The following is an 18,145-nucleotide window of genomic DNA, read 5'->3' as shown; positions in this document are numbered from 1 at the left end:
ACGTTGTCCAACCCCAACATGACCAATATCTCCCTAATATGGCTCATGAGAGCCCAATTCTTCTTGGCCAATTACAGTGTTAGCCTCTGTAGTCTTGCCTCTTTCTAGAGAAAATTTAAGATACAAAATCATAGGATTATCCCCACTCCGACTAGGAGCAAAGCCCTGCTTCTTTAAACTCTCTCCCAAAGCATTTAACACAAGCCTAAATCCTATAATAACTAATTCCTAACACCCTCTTACTGAGACACCCCACTTTTCCCTACGGTATACATTCTCACTCCTCAATAAGTAGCAAACCCTGTTTGACTACATGCAGTTCCCTGGTGGTCTCTGGCTGGATGGCATTGATGAGTTCTTAGTCCCCCTGGAATGCCCTCCTCTGATCTCTCTGCCCATACATGTTCAACAGAACTCACCTCCCCCTGTAAGCCTCCCCTGTTGGCCTTCCATATTTCAGGTGGTTCCATTTCTTTTAGTCTCCATAATGCTTGTATTTAGCTGCTACTATTAAATTTGTATTTCATAATACTAGGTAGAACTGTAATCTTAACTATTCTCTAAAAGATCTTTCCAATTCTAAAAAATCATATTATTCCATTGCGTTGTTTTAAAAGTTTTATGTATGGTTCTTTATCTCTCCGAATAGGCTTTCTCACAAATACACCTCAAATATGTTCTTTCACATATCTTCTCCTTCCACTTCCTCCTATCATATATAAACAGAGTCCACTACACATAGTGAAGAACTACAACCAGTCATACATCTAAACGGATACGAACTCGGCCTTCCATTTGTTGGGGAAAGCTATGATGTTCCATTAGTAATAGTTTGTTTAGAGCAGCTTCAAGTACAGATCTTAATAGCTGGAGTGTATTCCACAGACCTACTATACTCAGTATATGTTAGTGCTTTCGCTCTCTCTCTTTCTCTCTGTATATACCTATTTTTTATTTATCATATTTAGGGCAAAGTACCTGTACATATAAAGGTAAATCCAGGCCATGGTAGCTGGCAGAGGTCCCTGCTCTTCAACTGAGTTCAGTGACTAAAATTAAGCTTTCCAAACATCTGACTTGCTGACGTATGTATCCAGCATAATGATAGAGATCCTGTACTGAGGGGAAAAAACCTACTAGATTATTAGGTTTTCTGCCAAAGCCGGATATAATCCTGCTGGACAACTGTCTTTAGATGACCTGCCCCCATCTCATATTCAGATGTCTAAAAGTTAACTCTCAGTCTCCCTTCACAAACATATGCCCCTGCCAGCTTCCCCATTTCTATGGTCCAGATTTGATATTGACCTTGCCCTGCCAGGACCAGGATGACTCCCTGAAGACCCAGGATGAGGTCTAGACTCAGGCGGATCTGGATTTCCATGACTACATCACCTTCCAGGGTAGTTCCAGAAGCTCAGGCAAGTGACTTAACCTCCATTTCTTGGCTTTAAAAAAAAAAAGCCCTAATATTTACCCTCCCAGGACTCTAATGAAGACTTGGTGAGATTATGTAGTTAAGGTGCATGGCAGACACTTTACAAACGTTAGCTATTTTTTCCTTAGTAGTGTCTGACAACTAATAGAACCCAGTTTTCCCCTGCGGAGGCAGTCGCCCATTCCATATTCTTAGTGACTCACACCAGGAGTAGATGGTAGCCAGAGTAGATGGTATAGAGTTCCTGTACTCAGATCAACGATCAAGCCCTACTTGCGCTATTGAACTGCCCACCTGTTCCTGATACCACTCTCATCTGACTTTCCTTACCACATTCCAAACCCCAAACCAAGAATCAATTCTTCCCTGGCATTCCTGTCCCGTTTGCCTCTGAGCTTGGACGCTCTGCACCTCTACCCTGATAACCTCTATTCCACCCTCTCTGGTTGCCGATTAGAAGGCATAGCATTGCACCTGCCCCTCAATTTGGCCCGCTCTCCTGGATTCTGCCCTTGGGCTCGAGAGGTCGTTTTGCACAGTGTCTTAAAGCACAGGCTTTTGTTTTGGACGGCTGGGGTTTGAATCCCAGGTCCACAATTTAAGGACCACATGACCTTGAACAAGTTATTTACCCCCTAACTTTCAGTCTTCTCACCTTAGAGGTCTATTATGAGATTTAATATAATGAACTTAAAACACGTAACAGGCGACCTGGCATATTAGGTAGATGTTAAAAAAATGTCAATGCCACACATATAAAGGTTTTGTCCCTAGCACTCCTGGTGGTCATAGTCTTCCTTTCCATACAATCCAGTTACCATGAACCTACCCACAACAGACAGCTGTTTCACCCACTGGCCTAGCCTATCTACTCGGTCTAGTCCCTCCTGATATGTTTCATCACACACATGCTTGGTCAACACAGATGCTCCTTCATCCTGACATACAACCTCACCAGACTTTCATAATGTTGTCCACATATTCTAACTTGGGACCTATCACCTTATGCCTCCTAAATAATAACCCTACTCTGAGCCTGCTGCCTCCCCTCTGTGCATCTCCCACAGCCCAATGAATCTGTATAAACAACAGTTCTGTGGTCATCACTTCACTTTCTTGTTCAAGCTTTCATTGATCTATAATGCCCAAAGCAGGGGTCTCCAACCTCATGATCTCTAGATGACAGGGCTTCTGTAAATAAATTCTTAGGCTGGAAATAACGCACTGGGGTTTTTGCTAAAGGTACAAAGATAAATAGTCAGCTCCTCATAAAATAATGTTCTGTGAACCACAGTCCTTGTAGCAAAGTCCACTTCTGGAATTTGCATGGCATCTGAGTTGTCTCCCTGCGCAAACTTGACATCACAATGCAGGGGACTGTCCCCCCAAAAGAGGGGGCAATTCTCCGTAACAGCAGACAGTTTTGACTGGCAACACTGTTAGCTTGGGAGAACCATACCTCTATGTGACTAGACAGAACGGTCCATCGTGGTGCCTCTACCAGACTCCTGCTCTCTACCCCACCCCTGGCATCACATACACAGTACTGGACAGATGATCTGGCTAAGACTATCATGGTACTCCTCTCTGCTGGACACAGAGACTGATTCAATGATCGCCAAAGAAGGGTCAATCTGAGCCCTACCAGGAGATTTCTAGAAATGGGACCCGGAAGGGATAAGACTTCTATTTCTTATGGATCAAAAGGCCAGAGATGCAGGCTTGGAGCTATGAAAAATCATCTTCCTCAGCACATGGAAAAGGATCTCAGGATGAAGCTCACTCAGAGAGAAGGGGAGCTGATAAGCAGGGAGAGAAAGAACCACGTCTTGTGTGTCCCTGGCATCCAGTTAGGACTGAAGCAAAGTCTACCTTTGGAATTTCCAGTCACATGAGCCAAAAAATCTTCCTCTTTGATTAACCTGGTTAAATATAGGTTCTTTGCATGTATAAGCAGATGAATCCCAACCAACTCCCTTCCACAGGAACACAGGGTGGAGTGGTGGGAAAGAGGACTGGTCCCCGTTGGAACGCTTAATCCTTGAACAGATGACAAGGACACTACAGGAAAGAATGCAGAGCTCCAAATCTTCTCACCTTGCTCACATTTCTGTGTAATTCCTATGACTTCTGTGTAATTTCACCTCTGGTGACAAAGTTTCCAAACCGCAACCTGCTACTGGAACATATCCCATTGTTTCACAGCATAGTGCCCAAGAATCCACACCTTTATACGACAATTCCCTTTGCCAGCTGCACTGAAAGCTCTTGGAAGAGTCTTACCAATGAGTCTGTAATAATCAAATCCCCAGAATTACTGCAGAAGGAGAGGGAGATGAGGTTAAGAGGAAGCACAGACAGGAGCCATCAGACTAAACATCAACGATCAGAACTCAAGATATTTTAGGAGGTCTCTATCTCGTAATTGGAGACTCTTCTCTTCCAGAATGTAATCTAAATTTTTACTCAGAAATCTGAACCCCTACTAAAATGTGACACCAACCCTATCTCTCCCATTTCCACAGAGTTTCCAGGGCATGTTCTATCTAGCTTCTCTTATCTCTACAAATCCTGCAGAAAGGCAATGGAGCTGACTGGTGCAAGCATACTTTGCAGTGTTAGTGCTGGTTTCATCACCTTTCCGCTCTAATTACTTCTTGGGTTGTTATGAAAATCAATTGCCATTATTTCTGAAAATTCACTGAAAACCATCAAGTACTAAGTGAGCATTGGTGCTTATTTTACTCTGCATTCTGAACAAAGACCATCAATGACAGGCCAGACACCCCAGGCCAGATCTCCTTACCTCCTATCATCATTGTATTACCCTTTCCCTATGTCATCCCCCAACCCGAACTCTGCTAAAGACACCAACACCACCCTACTACATTCTGATTTCTCTCTCTCAATTCCTCTAGCACTCATCACACAGTATTTTAAAAAGGGGATGGAAAGATCACAGCCCAAAGGCTTTTATCTGTCGATGAGGGCAGAGAAGCCCAAAAAGGCCAAGAAATGTAATCAGTGGTTTGGTCAGGATAACAGCTGGTTTTTCCAATTCCCCATCCAATGCTTTTGACAACCCCTAATGCTCAGGGAACACCCCAGGTCCTCAGTCATCCCTGGCATATTTTCCAGTCCCCTCTCCACCAGCCTGCAAACTCCCATAGCAGAAGCTACTTTGTCCTCCAGCAGCTAGTATGACACCATAAGTGTTCATCCACGCTCTCTGAGTGCTTGGGCACATATCACACCTTAGCAGACAAAACAGATCTAAGTCCTAAAATGCATACACTTGATAAACCTGCAATTCATATACTCCTTAATAAAACAAAGGGTCTATCTCACTGCAGGCTCATTTGTTCCGTCTCTACGTAAGTTCTTATTCCAAATGTGTTTTGCTTGATGCAGACTCCCCATGCTGTCTCCTATTTAGGGAGAGTAACATTAAGTGAAATTTATATTTAACTGCCTCCTCTTTTAAACTCTACATTCTATTTGATAAGTAATATGCACTGCCGTGAGGATTTTTATCTTCTAATCATTTTGCTTAAGATATATAAAAAGTGACATCTTCTTTTATCTTTGTTTTTATCTATTTTCCTATGCCAAAGATAAACGTATTTCCCTTTAAGCTGAGAGTCATTGTGAAAATGAGAGAATTTAAACAAACAATTCAGACTCACTCCCCTATAAATCAGCAGTTACCTTTATCTGCCCAATGAGCAGTTGTCAAAATTCTGAAACTACACAAGTCCAACTATCACGTTTTAACTCCTAGAGCATTCAAAAGCTTCACTAAAAATTTCTCCGAGTTAAAATAACAAGTACAGATTTCTTTACGACCATCTTGCCTGCAGAACCCCTTCGATTACTGGTGTCTTTGGGGTGCTACACGCATTTACCTGGACCTGACACAGAAGCAACAGGTAAAACCTTCCTGTGCCAACTGCCTGGAAACTGCACACAGGGACTTTTCACAAAACAACTCTCATTCACTGAAGGCTTCCCCAGCCTAGAATACACAGCTATGTATAACCAGGTAACAAATTATAACCAAATCATTTCACAGTTATGGGCTCTCTATTAGGACTTGCTTAGAGAACATCATTCCTAACACCACAGAATATATTTTAAAGAGTAAAAAAATCCCATTACATTAAATTGCGAAAGCATTTAACTCTAGTTCCACTTAATGGCAATAATTTCTGTTTAGAAGGTCACTTATTCCTCACTTAAGCTGTTTGGAAAGCATGAAACTATGAGCAGATGCTTCAGCATGGGTGAACGGTAACAGGAAAATAAGCTAAGGTTTAAGAAGTTTCAAAATTTAGCCTACTTTTCACAAAATGATAATATATTCTAGTATCAGGAGCCAAATAACAAACTGAAAGTCATTTTGTGGAATAAATATTACCATAATGCAAGACATGACAAGCCACCAAGGTAAAGGAAATGTTTTCAATATATACAGCTGTCCACAACTACTTATGATGGTCTCCAGAAGAAAAAAACAAGGAAAGAGACACTCGTTCAACATACTTTAGTTTTTAAATACACCACACTAAGGTGTACCAGGGTGGACTACAATTAGTAAATTACACTGATGTGAAGCATATGACTTTCTGGCTTTACCGATGCCTGGTACTGAACAATGAATTGTTTTTATTACAAATCCTCACACACACACACGCACACCCCTCAATCTAAATCTAAGGGCAGAAAATACACAGAGAGAGCTTATAACCACACAATATGAAATGCTGGCTTGGACAATTAATTATGGCAAAGGAATGATTAATGAAGCAAATCTTGCAAACCCTCAGTCCTTTCTCCTGAGGGCAGACTCTACAGGAAGAAGAGCGGTGCAGACTCTGGCGACAATTGCTCGGCCTCTCCGTTTTCCCTATGTAGACACCACCACGCACAGGTCTGGCTTCGGGAACCCTGAGCGCACCTCGCCTGCCAAGCCGCCCTCCAAGCGAACGCTGAGAACGTCCTCCCGCGGAACGCTGGCTCCCGAGCGGAAACAAAGGAGGGTGTAGCTGGAGAAGCCCAGCCGCGCGCCGAGGCTCCGGGATCCCCGGCGCTGCTCCGCGCGGCTCGTGCGCTCGGGGACGGGGAGTCCCGAACTGATGGCGGACTTGGTTTATTTCCCAAACTTCAGAGGCAGTGTTTACCGCGACTCGCTAACTCCAGCGGCTGAAGCCGGCGCGGGGGGTGGGGCGGCGAAGCGGCGGGTTTGGGCTGCGGCGGCTGCCCACCCGCCTCCCCACGCCAGCAGCACCCTTCCTTCCCCTCACCTGTCCTGAGCGCGGGGACTCGGCGCTGCAGCCGCCCCTCGGGGCTCTCACTCCCGGAGCTGCTGGGACGTCTGGCGCCTCCGGAGACGAGCTGGGGAGGCGGCGGCGGGGTCGGGGTCGTCAGCGGGAATCCCGGCGGCCGCAGGCAGCCGCTGTCTCCCTCCCCATCCCGGCGGGGCTCGGGCGGCGGAGGCGCACGGCCACCGCGGGCGGATGAGTCAGGCGAGGGGGCGGGCGGCGAGGGACGCGGGACCGTGCAGAGGGGCGGGGACGTCCCTACCCCCGCGCCGGCGGGGCGGCGGCCGCCTCTGCGGGGGGGGCGCGCCGCTGCCTGTGCCCCCCAAGAGTCGCGGGGCCGCCGGCCGCCGCCATAGGGCGCACGGAATCCGAGCGCTCCTGCCCTCGGCGGTCGCCGGGCGCAGCGCGCTGGGCTGGGGACCGGACTCCCAGCTCCGGCGTCGCCACCGCCCAGAAAGACAAAAAGGACCCAGGGGTTGGAAAAGGAAAAGTTTTCTGCTCCGCTCCAGAGGGATCCCAAGGAAACCTTACGCCCTCAGCGTCCACGAGGCGGGTGAAGGGCAGGGCGCGGGTGAGGGGCGGGCTTCCAGGAGCGTCGGCGCACGACCGCCGCCCGGCTGTGAGCCAATCTCGCGGCCGCCCACGACCCGTGGGAACTCCCCCGGCCCTGCCGCCCCGCTCTCGCGGCCCGCCTCCTCCTGGAGGGTGCAGGCTGGATGTGCTCCTCCCCGTGCCGGACCCCCAACCCCCGGACCCGCGCCCCGCGCCCCAGCCGCAAAGTTGCACTTCTAGAGCCGGGAACACCGCAGACAGAAACCTTATCTTTGGGAACAAAATACTCGCTCGTAGGAGCTCTTCTCCGGCTGGAAGGCCAGAGCGCTGGAAACGGACACACCCACCGCAGGGGCGCCCTTTCCGCGGTGGAACCCCGCCCCAGGGAGCCAAGGCCCCGGGACCCGCCAGTACCCGAGAGCAGTGGCAGAGCCCCGGCCGATTCCGGTTTTCCTAGAGCGGGCGCCTCGGCCCCACGCCCCTCGTAGTCTTTTTCAGACGCCTCCCGGGCGGGTCGGGGTCCCCCTGGCGGGCTGCGCTGGCGCTGCGCGAGCGGAGCCAGACCCGCCCCGAGCGACGCTGAACCGCCCTGTGAGCCGCTCTGGAGCGCCCGGCGGATAAACCGCGGTCTGGCCGGGAAAGGGGCAGCAGCGGCGACGAGGCTGGACTGGTGGACCGTTGAGGGCTTCGATGGCCAGTGCTGAGGTTCAGCTCCAAGTATCAGAGCCCAGGCGGGAGGCCGGTTTCTCCCCCTTGCCCCAAACATCCCCTGAGTGGAGACTGCCCTGCTCACCGAGCAAACCGACATGACGGTTACCTCCAGCTGAGCGGAGGTAGAAGTGATGACTGTACAAATGCAGGTCAGTTCAAGAAATAAAGTTTCATGTGAGAGTGGAATAGCGGCTCTGCGACCCGCGGCGCGGAGCGGGTCAGAGCGCACCAGCGCCCACCCCGGCTCCCAGCGCGTGGCGGCGCGTGTGCCCAGGCGTGTCTCCTGTGTCTTAGGTGATGGGCCAGAAGGCAAGTACAGCTTTCTGGTGCGGTGGACTTGTGTATTTCAGTGTGTGATCCGCTGAACTCACTTTTTTCTATATAGTTATTTTATTATTACAAATTAAAGTTTAAACTAAAAATAAATCTAGAAATTTGAAAAAAATGTTTTTAAGAGGAGTTTGTTTCTGGAGATGGAAAATGTATGAGAAGGAGGAAGGGAGAGTGGGAGAGAGATGAGGGGGTTCCATGCAAAACTTTCCACTTTAAAAAAAATCTTGGAAATCAGATAAGAGACTGCAGAAATGGATTGCTTGTGATACAATCTTCCTGCCTGGACTAGAAAAAAAATGGAGATCTGGCACTTTTAGTAAAAATTTCACAACCAAAATGTAAAAAAAAAACCTAAACTAAAAGGGTTGGGAGGTTGGGAAGGAGATGGAGAAATGAGTCACTGCTATAAGCCATCTGTAGTTTTTAGCCCACCTGCATCTAGTTCTTTAGCCCACAGCCGCCTGCTCAACTCTCTTAGGTTTTCTTACACATTTGTCCAGGCACACCATCAAAGGAATGTGATTCCACCGGGCCTTTCTTCTAGTCGTAGCCTCTACACTTAGAAAGAAATACCCTTGCACTGCGGGGAGTGGCTCAGAGATTGAGCATCGACCTGGGATCCGGGCGATCCGGGTTTGATTCCCGGTCAGGGCACATGCCCGGGTTGCAGGCTCCATCCCCAGTCGGGGGCCTACAGGAGGTAGCCGATCAATGATTCTCTCATCATTGATGTTTCAATTCTCTCTCCCTCTTCCTTCCTCTCTCTGAAATCAATAAAGATATATTTTTAAAAAAAAATACCCTGAAGCCACCTTTCCCTATAAAGCTCCTGAGAGTGAACACCTCATGGTTATGATCACTAGCTTCCCAGGAGGAGGAACAGGCTCATAGTGTCCTTAGAGGTCATTCAACAAGGCATCTTATCTAAGACAAGCAGTGAAATATTTAAAATGGCCATCTAACCATTTTAGACATTGAATGACTGAGCCTTCCTCAAAGAGTGACCGATGAAAGGAAAAATTAGCACATTCTTATGCCACCGATATTAATGATTCCTCATTTCTAAATTTAGATTTCAGTGATTCAGCCGTAAAAGAAGCAACAGAAAAATGAGCTTTATAAGACCACCAACAGGGAATTATTTACATTTCTTTTAAAAATAATTACTATTAGTCTCAGAAAAGATTAGGGTAGCATGTCCTCTAAATAGAGGATTATCTACAATTGAATAGACCAAGCAACTCTTGAGATATTAGTTATAAATTCTTCCCTGGCACTGAGTGCTCAAGGCAAGCTCAGGTAAATTACACATTTAACATCTTTTAGTGGCCAGCATCTTTCCATCTGAAAAAACCCCAGTGCATGTACCATGCCTAATAGATTCTGAATTTAGCTCCATATCCACTTTTAAAGTAATGGATGGGACGTCTCGCCATCAAGCTTCACTGCACTTCACACATAATATTTTTTCCTGTATCCTTCCAAGATGTATAAATTTCCACTAGAACAAGCCCATCTCATAAGAGTATGTATTGGAAAGAGAACACTCCTCCCTGTGATTCAGCCCCAACTACCTACTAAGAGAGGGACTTCAAGCCTTATTCCTCTCATCCCTTAGGTAGAAACAAAGTACCCATTTCAAAAGGTTTTTTTGCACATCGAATAAAATAATACATATAAGACTCTTCACCTGTGACATAGGTCCTCAACACGTAGCTACACAAGCACAGCACAAGTTTTAATCCTATTAACATAGTAAAAAAGATTTCCTCTGGAATCAAGAATTAATTTGAAAAAAAATGTTGAAATATGAAGCTCAACATTTTTATTCTTGGTGCCCTATAAATGTAATAAATTTTTAATGAATTGATTTTGAAAACATACATTGGAATGAAAAACTAAGTATTCTTAAGTAGATCATGTAATGAGGCTAAGGGAAGGCCTATTAGAAAATTTATGTGGGATTATACCCATTTTCTTTTGCCGTAAGTGTAACCCATAGCTTCTCCAGACTTGAGAAGGGGGTCCTCAACCAGAAAATAAAAATATCTTCAAAGGAAAACAAGTCGAATTGTTTGCCAGACTCTTATCTGAATTACTTTGCTCCAGCTGTGAAATAGATTGATAGTCTCAAAGCCCCAGGGGTATCTCTGCTGGCAGCCATCACTGCTGTTTCAAAACAGGGAGTAAATAAAAGCAGTGTCACTCAAAGAAAATGATCTGTCTCATTTTATCCTTAAAACATAGAATTTGGTGGAAGGAATACAGGAGAAAGAAAAAGGTAGCAGAAACACATTTTAAAGTAAATTTTAAGGGCATTTTTATTTCACTCTGATTTTGACTAGCACTTTGACACATTTTAATTTTTTTCTCTCTCATTATGTACAATTGACTAATAGTTCAGTAGATATAGTGGCAGAAATTTCTGTTCATCAAATGTGCAAGTTAGAGTGCCACCCTCTCAAGTAGATATTTTATAATATTGAGGCTGATGATCTTACTTAAATATTTTATGAATTCTGTATTGACGTCCTTATTTGATAATGAGCTTGATTAAATTCTTTTTGTCCAAGGAGCACTGGCAGCATACCTTTTAAAAATGCAAAAGGGGCACCCTCTGCCCTGTCTAAAGCCCCAGTTCTCTCCTCTGGGCCGATTTGTACCTAGATGAAGGGAAAGATCACCACATAGCTGATAGCAATCCGAAAAGTAATTTTAAAAAATTCTGTGTGTTTTGTTACTATGATCCCACCACAGAAGACATTAAGAGATTTGAAGGAAATGGCAGGGAAGGTGATGGTGATGTCGCACCTGTTCCACTGTCCGTGGTGCTGAACGAGTCATCGAGTATTAGCTCTTGACAACCAGAAGTATGGTCTCAGGATCCGCAACACAGCCATTACTCAGGAGTTAGAATAGCAAGGTCCCAGGTCCCAGCCCAAACCTACTGTGCCACGCTGCAATTAACAGCATCCTCATTTATTCATCTGCTTGTTACAATTTGAGAAGTGCTGCACTGGGATGCGGTTCATGTTGCCTTGTGATTTTCCTGGTGCTCTGCTTATATCACCCCTCACAGCAGTTTCTTCTGGAGGTGCAGCCCCAATGCCGCCTTTAGCTACATTTAACTTGGGGGTGACAGTGTGCTGTTAAGAGAGTATAGCCTTTGAATCAAACAACTAGGTTAAAAACCTCAACTTGTACTGACCACTGTGAGCTTCATTGTCCCATCCATAAATGTCAATATTATTATATATCCTTATAATGCTGTTTTAAGGATTCAATAATAATAAAATAGTATTTGTAAAGCACTTGACATGACACACAGCAGATAAATCACTCAAGCACTGTGTGAGTGTTACATCCTGTACCAAGGAGGCGTGCCCTCTCAACATAAACTGTCAGGCATGGTAAAAAAAACTTAATCTACAATTTCAGCTCAATCGAGTCAACAGTACATTTACATTAAATTAGTTAATACAAAAAGTACTTAAAACCCACCAAATCTTTCAATTTGGTGCTTCTCCACCCCCATAATTATAACCTGGAGTAAAGAAAGATAAGGTCTTTCTTGACAATTATATTAGATCTGTTTTTATCAAATTAGAACAAGATGATTTGGTATTTTGAATTGTAAAATGTTTATAAATATCTGGATGCCTTAATTCTACTACCAACAGAAACCTGTACACATGTGCAGCTAACTTTGTAAACAATAATCATTTACACTCATGTACAGACTCTAATTAAGCCATAATGTTGGTAAAATATAATGCAGTTTAAATTGTGTTAATTAGGAGCCCTGGGAATACTGTGTCGCACATTTATTTTAGAACATGAGGAAATATTGACACAATCTTTTTTTTTTTCTTCAAAAGAAATGTCAAATTTTATCATCTGCTCTATTACAATAGTCATTCAATGAATTTTGACACTAGGATCATTGCTCACTGCACCACTGCTGATCTGGAAACACCTGTTTCTATAAGGGAATGAGCTATCATGAACTTGAGAAAGTCAAATTTTCTTTTTAAAAAAAAATATATTTTATTATTGATTTCAGAGAGAGAGGAAAGGAGAGAGAGAGATAGAAACATCAATGATGAGAGTCATTGATCAGCTGCCTCCTGCAAGCCCCCTGCTGGGGATGGAGCCTGCTACCCGGGCATGTGCCCTGATGGGAATTCGAACCAGCAATCTCCTGGATCCTAGGTCAATGTTCAAATGCTGAGTCACACCGGCGGGGCTCAAATTTTCTTTTAAGTGCTACATTCAGTTTTTAAAGTTCCTGGAAAATAATCTTTAAAATATCTCAGATATCATTTCTTTTAGCTCCCTCATTTTTTAGTTTATGAACATGAGTAAAGTGCCTGTCTCAGGATCATGTAACCAGGGAGTGAACCCAGGTCTTCCTATTCCTAGTTCAGTAATTTTTCAAGACTCATAAAACATGACTCATATTAGGCTGATATAAAGCCCCCAGGCGACTGAGAGATTTTTACATATCCCTGGGAGTATTTGCATTTTCCCATCCTTACCACACCTCCACACCCAAGGAAACAGCCTTCTGGTAAAAATGAGAGTCCTTCAGTTTTAGAATGTTCACTTGAGATTCCAAGGTGTGGAGATTGGAGGCTGACTGGAAGGATGGCAGGAAGAATGTCTGAGTTTTCAGTGAAATAAAATCTTTTCTAAGTTAACAGCTTATTCTAAAAAATCCTGAGAGCATTCCTGAAATTTCACCCCTGAAATTGCCTTTTATAGCAGATTCTACAATAGCACCTAAAAATCAATAAAAATAATCCTAGAAATAATTAAATTTCATTGTCATTTCCAAAAAGTTAAGTCTTCTTCCAGAAGTTTTCTAAAATTAGGTATTTGACTCCATCTGGAAAAGTCAAATTTTGTTTCTAGTAGTTTTGAACCAAGGCCTCCCAACATGGTGTGAATTTCTTAGGTTCACCAGCTACGTTGCTTATCATTTCTTTTTCTTTATAGGTAAAGCCTTTGATAATATTATAAAATTTTAATAATATTTGTTGCAGCTATCTTTCAAGAAAGCTTCTTACTGTATATATATGAAGAACAGTTAAAATCAATTAAAATATTGAGTTACATATAAAACTTACTATATAATTAAGTATTGAGTTTAATAATAATTGGGTTAAATCTTTTTTAACAATGGAGTTTCACATTTTTAAGCAATCATTAAAGAGAAAGATGTGTACATTTGCAATAGGAGTTGTGTTGTTCTGTCAAGATGAGATAGTGTTTCATATTTTTAAAAGGAGGGAAATCCTTGAGAAAACAAAAACACACCATGGCTTGTAGAGACCCTAAAGTGACTTTTAAAGCTATTAACTTTAATTAATTCTAAATATGATTGTAAGATATTAAAATTAATAGACCAATTCTTCAATAAAATTAATTGAAAATTATGCCTAATGCACAGGTTGCTTAGCAATTATATATTTATGTTTTCATATCAATTTTTCATAGTTGCTTCTTAGTTTATGCATGGTGGCCCAAAACAGTTCATTATGATTCCAAACAATTTTTTTCTGAAGTTTACAAGAAGCATCTTGTTAAAAAAAATTCTAAATCTCTGGTCCTTAAGCATTTTATTTTCTTTGTTATTATTTGTTAAATACAATGTTATTTGAGAATCTGGTGAAAGCTATAGCTCCTCATTTCAGAAAAAGACACTTGCAGTCATATCCACAATTTTTTCCTTTGTTTATAGAGAATTCACTGTGGGACCACCCAATTACCCATAGACCTGAGGTTCAGAACCCCTATTTAAAAGCCACGTCAGCATTTTATGTTATGGTCAAGAGACATGTTTATGTTTTAGCTTTGTAGCAACTCTTTCTTTCCCTGCCAAGTTTAATGCACTGACAGAATAACAAACATGAATCATTTATGAATAGTTGAAATTGAGTGAGCTGAATTTACGAGGTGTTTGGGTGTGGAAAGCACATAATTACACATTTTAATATATTAGCCAGTCAGCGGGGTTAGAGAAAGTAGAGAAGTTAGAGAAAGTAGTGAATTGTCATCCTTCCATCAATCATTTCCTGAAAGCTTCCCAAAGTGCATGTTTCAATGTGTTTAACAGCTTGCTACCGTAACAACAAACCTCCACTCAGACCACTCCTGGGGCACCATCCCAAGATGCTGTCCAGGTCCTCACTCAGTGGCAGATGTAGGTCATTCCTCACCAGCACAAAGTTCTCACTACACACACACCCGTCACATGGGCCACAGACTCTACTGTCCCAGAATATCTTCATTTACCTGTCTATGATTCCAGAGTGGGCTTCAACTACTAGAGTGGCCTCATTAGTTTTGAGCAAGTGAAGCCTGATTTTATTTTATTTCATTTCTCATTCAACAATCTTAGTAGGTTCTTAATTGAGAGAAAACAACAAACAAAACTAAAACCTGAATTACAATAAAAAATAAGGACAAGCATTCCTATTGCATCTTTTTTCTAAATGTCATTAATGTTTGACCATTTTGAATTGTTCATAAAACACTAAGTTGTCAATTAGCTGAAGAATTCTGGTGTCATATGTTGTTGTGTTAAAGCAAGGTAGAGTGACAGACCATATTAGTTATTATCACTTAGCTTTTCTTTCGTCCTTTCTCCCTTTCTCCCCCTTTTTCTTTTTCTTTCTTTTCAGCAAACTGTCAAACAAAACACAAACATACATTAACACTGAGAGTTTGTGGAATTTAATGTCAATAAGACTCAATCATTAGATGCACCTAAAACTTTATATACCTCAAATGTACTAAAAACCTCTGGCATCATTTTTTTGCATCCAGACAGATTTCACTCAGGATGACACAATTGTCTGGAGGCCAGACTGCATCAGGGAAATTAAACCTCATCAGAAGAAAAAAAAGTTTCAGAAAGAGACTGAAACACAATATGAAACAACATAACCTTGAACTTTATCATAAAGGATTCCAAATGGCTGGCTAGAATAGCAGGACACCTCACACTAAAGTGTTTATGAAAGAAGAATCGAAATGATATAGGTATAAATATAAATATTGAATTAAACCAGATCTAGTATTTTCTTCCTTTTTGAGTTTCCAAGGAATTTTTACAGAACTAAAAGATGATTGTGCAAATCCATGGTAATTTTACCTTAACTCTCTTTATTTTTACTTAATTAGTATTTGTGGCAGGCATAGTAACGGTTTCCCAAAGATGTCCATTTGCTTTATCATGTAATAAGAATTAATGCACTGTTCTTCACTTAGCAAGATGGGAGTGATCCTCTATCGGGAAGACTCACTGATGGAATTGTCTCCTTGGTAGTATTGTCTTGGGCTGAGCTGTGACGTCCTTGACATGTTTGTCCTAGTGACAGTTCAAACACATTGGAGAGTCTCTTGGTCAGGGTCAGGGCCATACCCATCAGTCTTGGCACATTGTTTTCCCATTAAGACATGTGCCTACCCATAACGGGAGAGAGCTCACAACCTTGGCCTCATTTCCATTCACCCTGGAGCATGACAAACGCTGCTAATCAACTGCCTGCTGACCACTTGGCTCCTCTTTGGGACTAGGAAAGCCAACTTGAGAAAAATAGCAGCTGGGAGCCTGACTCTTTTCTACTGTCTGGCCTTGAACCATCCACTGCAGCTCGGAGACAGATGATTGATGTTGCCAAGTGTTTATGCAAATATTATAAATCTTTTAATGGAAAAGGGTTATTGATAAATGATAGGTTGCCCTTTTCACACTGATCATGCATACCGCCTGTTTGCTCGTAACAGATTTGTCTGTTAATATGGCCTGGTCCTCCATATTTCACTGCCTTTCTCAGATGACCACACTAATGGTGCAATATGAACAGAACAGCCGTGGGAAAAGGGGAGCCTGGGCCTTCACTCTGGATCTGCCGCACATTGCATGGAGGGCTTTGCACAATGGGGAAGAAACCCGCATGGTTGAATGACTTCTGTGTATCATTTTCTGCGTAAGGTACCGTGTATGCATGCGAGCCCTTTAAATCTTCCAGCTACCCTAATAAGGTAAGTAGAATGATCCCCATTTTATAGGTGAAAAAGTTAAATCTCAGAAAGACTATAACGTGCCCAGGCTCACTGAACTAAAAAGATGCACAAAGGAAGATTTAAATACAACGTGGCATTTAACATTTGAAACAATTAGGAACATATTATTTTGCATGATTAAAAATAGAACATTTTAAATATAAATAAGCCTTTAAAACATTTCTTTACATTTTTGATGGATCAAATGGTCTTAAACATTAAGGTAATAGTTAGCAAAGATTAGTTGAGTCCCAAAATGTTGATTTAGAAGAGGAGACCTTCTTAGTTAGAAGTTACCTTTGAGATAATTAACTCTTACTTTCAGACTAGAAGCCAGGCCTTGAAATTCAATGGTGACTTTTTTTCTTTTTAAACTTATTGCTGCCACAATTTGGTAAAAGCCATTGGTATAATAAGTATTTAAGTGTGGTTGATTTGGCTGCTAAAAATGTATGTGAGGAATACTCTTGACATTCTATATTTTTGTATGGTTGCATCAATTTCTAGAATTATTTTTGCCACTGGATTCTTTACCATCAAATATAAAATTTTATTCTTAGATCTGTACTTAGCCCTTTTCACATTATGAAGCACTTTCTGAATAAGGTTTGTACCAATTTACTGTGGGCTTTCTTCCCCTTGGAAACTATTTCTCTTTCCTTGAAGAAACTAGGTTAAAACTCTGCTTATCAAGAAAATTAGGCTCGGAGGAAGACAAATGATCTTTTAAATATGTCAAGTAAATCCCTGAACTCAAAAGACCTGAACAATATCCTTGAAAATAGCTGGGACTAAAATAACAAAAATTGTATTTGGAAAAAACTTCTTGGAACAGAAAAATATTAATTAATGCACAAAGTTGTCCAAACGCAATCACCTAGTCTGGTCTGGGTGCAGCCTACACACAAGAACTGAGCCTTCCCCGTGTCACCCTGGATCGCTACTGTGCAAGCTTGCCAAGGAGTCAGGGGGTCTTGCTTTTATTGGTTTCAATGAGAATCTTGCCATGTTTAAGTAAAGTACCTTTTTATTGCCGTCAATATCAGTGTAACCTTAAATGAAATTCTGCAGGTGCATGCCAGCCCTGGGGAGTTATATCTATTCACAAACAAGAGCTGTACCTCGCAGGTTTTTAATTTGGCAGAATCCTCATTGCGATTCATTTGGGATTTATGTGTTTCTTTGTACTTTTGGCACAGTTCAGTGCTGAGATTATTTTTTAAATGTCATGATTTAAGAGCCTCCATTCGGATGTGTTCATTACTGAACTCATTACTGCCCCTCTCCTCTCCCACTATCACTGACCTCAGGGAATGGGCCACATCCATCCAGTTGCCCATCCAGAAACCCAGAAGTCGGCCCGCACTGCTTTCTCTCCCTCCCTCACATTCATCAGACACCTAACTATGGACTCAGGCAGGGGCCATGGGGGCAGGGACTTGGTCTATAAACTCAGAGGCTAGCCCAGTCCCTGATGCTCAATAAATACTTGAGGAATAAATGAATGACAAATATTAATCTAATCTATACCTTTCCTCCACTTCTATCTCGACCCTGGTTTCGGCATTCGCCTTAGTCTTACCTGGCTGTTGTAATGGCTTCTAATTTGGACAGTTCAACGCCATCATTTCTCACTGCAGCTGCCTTTAACTCTAGCCTCCTTGTGCCCTGGCTGTGTAGCTCAGTTGGTTGGAGGTCATCCTGTATACCAAAGGTT

The 18,145-nt window shown here is 42.7% G+C and overlaps 1 protein-coding gene across 2 annotated transcripts in view; it reads right to left on the bottom strand.

Moving 5' to 3' along the window:
• TMEM200A (transmembrane protein 200A) overlaps window positions 1-6,843 on the bottom strand; it is a 55,922-nt gene extending 49,079 nt beyond the window's left edge. For both annotated transcript variants that reach the window (XM_087817614.1, XM_087817613.1), the window contains exon 1: window positions 6,742-6,843. The gene's annotated coding sequence lies outside the window, so the exon portion shown is untranslated. The remainder of the gene's footprint in view (window positions 1-6,741) is intronic.
• Window positions 6,844-18,145: the final 11,302 nt, after the last annotated feature.

Source organism: Miniopterus natalensis, chromosome 5 (assembly GCF_054644295.1).
Source record: "Miniopterus natalensis isolate mMinNat1 chromosome 5, mMinNat1.hap1, whole genome shotgun sequence".
Taxonomy (NCBI): Eukaryota; Metazoa; Chordata; class Mammalia; order Chiroptera; family Miniopteridae; genus Miniopterus; species Miniopterus natalensis.
The sequence above is the reverse complement of the archived record's forward strand: the minus strand, read 5'-3'. Positions and strand labels throughout refer to the sequence as shown.